The 6,064-nt window shown below is 36.0% G+C and overlaps 1 pseudogene; it reads left to right on the top strand.

Annotated features, from left to right (window-relative positions):
* The first annotated feature begins 669 nt into the window (after window positions 1-669).
* Window positions 670-2,989, top strand: LOC109702500 (olfactory receptor 14C36-like; annotated as a pseudogene).
* The last annotated feature ends 3,075 nt before the right edge of the window (window positions 2,990-6,064 follow it).

Genomic DNA, 6,064 nt, shown 5'->3' with positions numbered 1-6,064 from the left:
AATTAGAGATAAGGGCAAACTAGTTTCTGCTGGATATTGAGGGGGTGGGGAGGAGAAGGAGGGGGGTTGTGGGTGGTAAGGGAGGGGGTGGGGGCAGGAGAGAGAAATGACCCAAGTCCTGTATGCACATATGAATAATAAAACAATAAAAAAATGACAAGTACCATGTCACTATGGCTAAATAAATAAATAAATAATTGACAATTAAAAAATAATAATTATTTTGGTATCTGTTTCATCCTCCAATCCTGGATATGGTGCCTTAGATGTTGTTCTGTAGTTGTCTCATCAAAGGGGACTCATAAAGTAGAACGAAACTTGTCAGCATCTTCCCAAGCCATCTGGGCGTGGGTGACTGGTGGCCCGGGGGCCCTCCTGGTTTCTCCATTTAACATGAAGTGGAGATTCTCTGTGCCGGCTGGAGGTGTGGAGCGGTCAAAGTTTTGCCTGTTCTTGGTGATTTTGCCTGCAAGGTGTGTCTTCAGCATCTCTCCAAGATTTCACTATAGGAGGCATACTTTCTGTTTCCTCCTTCTATCTGCCATCTTGGAATTCCTCATCTCTCATATCTAGACTTGCAAACTCAGTGCCATGGCTGCTGGTCAGCTCTGAGTAGCTGCTGACATGCCCCCAAGGTAAGGCAGAGACCAGAAGAGCATCACAGTTGTAATGGATGAGAAGCTGGAAAGTGAAGAAGCACTGGAGACTTTCCAGCAGGAGGCAAACATGGTTATCCAGAACCAAGCGGAATCCAAGAGAAGTCCACAGAGCTGCGCACTTCTCCTGCAGGAGACCAGGACACCGAACGGGCGCATGTACTCCACAGCAAGAGAAGAGAAAAAATCACCTCTTGGGTTCTTATTTGCATAAAATATCTATTTCCCATTTCTATTTCTTCCTTTTAAGACCATTTGTTTCATTAAATATAACATTAGTCTCTGTACACAGCATATGGGTTGACTTGTTTTGCTTATCATTTCTGATGCTTTATTTTTGATTAATGACAAAAATCCAAGGTAGCCTTTTGAAAAATGATATATAATCACATTTATGAAAAATTATGTTTCAATATGACAAACAATACATAAGCCTACTTTTACTACACTTGGATGTCATGCAATGCTAACTTGTCAGAAATGTGTTAAAAGTCAAAAACACAATTTTTGTTTTTAACTTACAAAAAACAAAAAGAAAGAACAAATGAAAACTTGTGGAAATGCATGTCACAGTTAAGAGAACATACAACTTCTCATAAAACTTAACAACTATTTTTAATGGTATAGCATTTAGTATTATTGTCAGCTCAGTCTGTACCCAGTTTCAAGTAATTTACCCAGACACAAACTTAGGTGTTTCTGCACCTGAGTTCCTAGGCTGTTATCCAACTGTATGTGGTCTCAGATGTATCTCACATAAAAGGAACAAATTTCTAACATTTTCTCACTTTCCCTCTATATGTATATAAACTGACAGACAAGATGAAAGGCTGATATATCCTTAGATAAATGGATAGATAGATGATGTACAGATATGTGTAAACAATAGGCAAAATTATAATCATTTTCATGGTTTCTAAGTATATGTAATATATTTTCCATAAAATAAATACATATAAACATGTAATAATAAGCACATTTTGCATTTTTACATATTATATTACTTAATACTTCCTGAATATTCCTGACTTATTCAGATGATTTACTCTGTAAGAACTTGTCAAATATTAATCAGAACAACCATCATTACAACAACAAAATTCATGAGCTAGATATTAATGAGGAGATAAAATAACAGTTAATATCATGCCCTAGAATTACAGTGGAGTACATTATTTATTATTGCCTTTATATATTAAACACTAGGGATCATAAAAAAATTGACAGAAATCACAGGAATAATAAACTGAGCTTTTGACACCTGAAGGCAGCTGCATAAAATAGGTGTTAAACAACATCAAAAAAAGTGCTTAGGATAATTTTATCAATTTTTTTTATTGTCTTCCATTTTTTTCCAGATGAACCAGTGCTTTCAGAACAAGGTCAAAACCAGCACTTTGACATTGTTTCTCCTGGATGGCTTTGCATAGGTGTGGGAACTTAGCATTCTACTTTCCACACTGCTCCTACTGACATACTTAGGCATCCTGTTAGAAAATTTTATTATCATCACCCTCACCACCATTAACCAGAACCTGCACATGTCCATGTAATTTTTCCTGAAGAATCTGTCCAACTTCAACATGTGTTACATTTCTGTCACTGTCCCCAATGCCTGTGTCAACTATCTCACAGACAACTGGGCCATTTCTATGGCTGGCTGTGTAACTCATATTTTCTTGGTCCTTTATTTTGCATATGTGGAGATTCTGTTCCTCACCATAATGGCCTGGGATCACTATGTCTCTACCTGCAACACCTCCACTACTCTGTCATCATGAACCCACCAGTTTTGTCTCCAGACAATACTAGCTTCCCTACCAAGTGGTCTCATGAATGCAGCTGTACACACTGGGAACACATTCTGTCTGTCCTTCTGTCAGTCCAATGTGGTTCCTCAGTTCTGTGATATCCCCTCTTTGCTGAGATTATCTTGCTCAGACACCTTTGTCAACAAACTCTAAATCTTTGTTTCTGTCATGGGGGTGGGTGGTGGTTACTTTGTCTTCATACCTATGCCATATGTTCAGATATTTTCAACTGTGCTAAAGTTCCTAGTGAATGAAAAGCAGAGAAAGCCTTTTCCACATGTGTGCCTCACAATCTTGTGGAATCTGTGTATTTAGTTCTGCTGCCTATGTGTAAGACCTCTGGTTAACTCTGAAGACGTTCAGAACATTATAGCTTCTATATTTTATACCTCTGTTCCACCATTCTTTAATCCTATCATCTATAGTTTTAGAAATAAACAGATAAAGTAGGCTGTGGTGAAAGTAATAGAAAGAAAGTTTTTTAAAGAAAGTTTTAAAATTATAATTTGGATTTATCCTTAGATGTCACCAAGTGAGATTCAAACTCATTTAAAAGCCTACTTGTTGGGTTTTGTTTATTAAATAATCCATTCACAAGATACTTGAGATGCTGACTAATCAATTTTATAATTATTTTGCAGTATCCTGTTGATTTATCATTTAGGAAATGAAAAGATTTTCTTACCGTTAATTATTATTTAAATTGTTCATGGTTTATAGTGTGGTCTGCTGATTAGATACACATACACAAAATGTGATAAGCAATGGTAGTGAGAATTTCAATCTCCTCAAACATCCTTATAAATATGTACTTGTGAAGGGTTTTTTAGAATGAACAAATTTTAATGGGCAGATTTTAATAAATACATGTTTCAAATAATTTTAAAACAAATGTACTTATTACTTATCAAATATTTATGAGTGCTGACAATATCTCATAGTAAATGTTGGTTATTAAAATTTTGAGTGAATGTAGAGCCAGATTATTTGATTTATTCAAGTCAATGTAAAATAGCTACAAAAATAATGTGATAGCCAAAGCAACTTAAGTATTTTGTAATTAAATAAATTATACCAAAATAAATTATAGTCTCAAGTGCATGTTGCATTGAAACTAAGTTTGTGTTCTATTTGGAAAATGATAACCATATATAAGCCATGTGAGAAAGAAGGTAATTATTTTTCAACCTCACTTTTGTGGAATAGAGGATGATTCTGCCAATTGAAGGTTGAGGTTGTCCTTTCTTGGCTAACTTTCTCATTTTTTAAGTGTTCCTTGCTGAATGCTCCATTTGGGTGAATAAATCCAGGCTTAACAGCTACAAGTTTATGTCCTTATGTCTTCTCCAATAAAGTCTTATATATTATCAAAATAAAAAGATTTTCATTGCCAAGCACAGGTGGCTCACACATGCAATCCTAGCTACTCAGGAGGCAGAGATGAGGAGGATTACAGTTTGAAGCCAGCCAGGGGAAATAGTTCCCCAGACCATATCTCAAAAAACCCTTCACACAAAAGGGCTGGTGCAGTGACTCAAGTGGAAAGAAGACCAGCCTAGAAAGTGTGAGGCTTTGATTTCAAATCACAGTGCTGCTTAAAAAAATAACAACAATAGAATTTTTGGAGTGGTGGAGTGGCTCAAGTGGTGTAGCACCTGCCTAGGAAGTGTGGGATCCTAAGTTCAAACAACAGTACTTCCAATAAAAGAAAATGAGCTCTCATTGCTTAGCTTAACTACAAACAAATGTGAAACCATGTTTATTACAGTTTATTTGAATCCATAATGTAAGCCTCTCTATGTAGTTGTAAGAGTAATTGGTATGTTTTTCCTTCATTGTGGGTAGATAAGTTGCTTATCCCTAAATTGTTTTCCCTAACAAAATATTGTCTCAAGCAACTTTAATGTGTGTTAAGTATCATGTCATTGAAGAAATTTTGATACAGTAAAAAAATTAGCAAAAAATATTTTATAGTAAATCCTGAGATACAACAGAAGACATTTTAGCGAAATACATTTTGTTCTACAATGACAAAATGACAGATGAATTTAACATATAAAAAAATGCCAAAATGTTCAAAACACATATGAAACAATTAATATATACATAGTTTTAAACTGCACCAGTTTAGAACTTATTAAAGATAATTTACATGTCAGCAAGTACTACGTAGTATGATTAAGAGGAAAATTATTAATTAAATTTAATATTAAATATAATATTGAAATGAGTTAAATTAACATTAACTCTAAGTGAAATTAATTGAATCTCAAAGTTCATTCATAGTTTATTTAAACAGGCCCTGTTGTGATTTGTCAGGAGAAGCTCTCAATGAAGTCACCTGAGAAAAGATCATTGGGGACAAATGTGGTGCCATGCACCTGTAATCCCAGCCATTTGGGAGGTATTTGGTTTGAGGTCAGCCAGGGCAAAAATTTATCAATACCCCATCTCAACAAATAAGCCAGATATGGTTGCACATGTCTGAAATTCCAGCTCCCTGGAAGTCACAGTTAGGAGGATCACAGACCTAAGCGGAACTCAGGTAAAAATGCAAGACCCTATATGACAAATGACTAAAGCAAAAGAGGGCTGGGGATGTGACTCAAGAGATATTGTGCCTGGCTGGCGTATGTGAGGCCCTGATATCAAACTTCAGAACCTGTGCAAACCAAAACAAAGGGAAAAAATAAATAAATAAAGCAAAAGAAAGTTCTTTGCTCTAGGGATTACTGAAATTTTGCATTCCCTCGTCTAATTCCACTGGTTATATCTTGTTTTCATGAAATGTTGTGACTAGTTTTTATATATTGTGGACAAGTGCTACATTAGAATGAATTTTTTGCCTCAAACTTTTCAAAGTCCTTATTTTGCAATTGATGGGTTGACAACCACATGATGGAAGCTACAATGTGCTCAGGTCAGGACAACTGTATTGACTCCAGGGGCCTCTCGTGAAATTCCACTATGCTTTTTCAGTACCCCAATATCCGTTTTTTGTTTAACTTTGTTTATTTTTTATGTTTTTTATTTCTTTTATTCATATGTGCATACAACATTTGGGTAATTTCTAACCCCTTCCCCCTGCCACCTCTCTTTCCCTCATCCCCTCCCTCTCCTCCCAACCCCCTCACTGACAGGCAGAAACTACTTTGCCCTTATCTCTAATTTTATTGAAGAGAGAGTATAAGCAATAATAGGAAGGACCAAGGGTTTTTGCTAGTTGAGATAAGCATAGCTATACAGGGAGTTGACTCGCATTGCTTTTCTATACATATGTGTTACATTCTAAATTAATTCTTCTTGAACTAGCCTTTTCTCTAGTTCCTGGTCCCCTATTCCTGTTGGCCTCTGTCACTTTAAAGTTTCTTCATTAGTTCCTTTACATTGAAGACATCAAATGCTATCTTGCTTTTTTTGGGGATTCTTGCCTATCCTCATGTCTTCCTTTTGTGCTCTCACCTCATCATGTGATCAAAGTCCAATCCCCTTGTTGTGCTTGCCCTTAATTTAAAGTCCACATACGAGGAAGAAGACATGATTTTTGATCTTCTGAACCTGGCTAACCTCGCTCAGGATGATGTTCTCCAGTTCCAT

Source organism: Castor canadensis, chromosome 15, assembly GCF_047511655.1.
Source record: "Castor canadensis chromosome 15, mCasCan1.hap1v2, whole genome shotgun sequence".
NCBI classification, from domain to species: domain Eukaryota; kingdom Metazoa; phylum Chordata; class Mammalia; order Rodentia; family Castoridae; genus Castor; species Castor canadensis.
The sequence above is the reverse complement of the archived record's forward strand: the minus strand, read 5'-3'. Positions and strand labels throughout refer to the sequence as shown.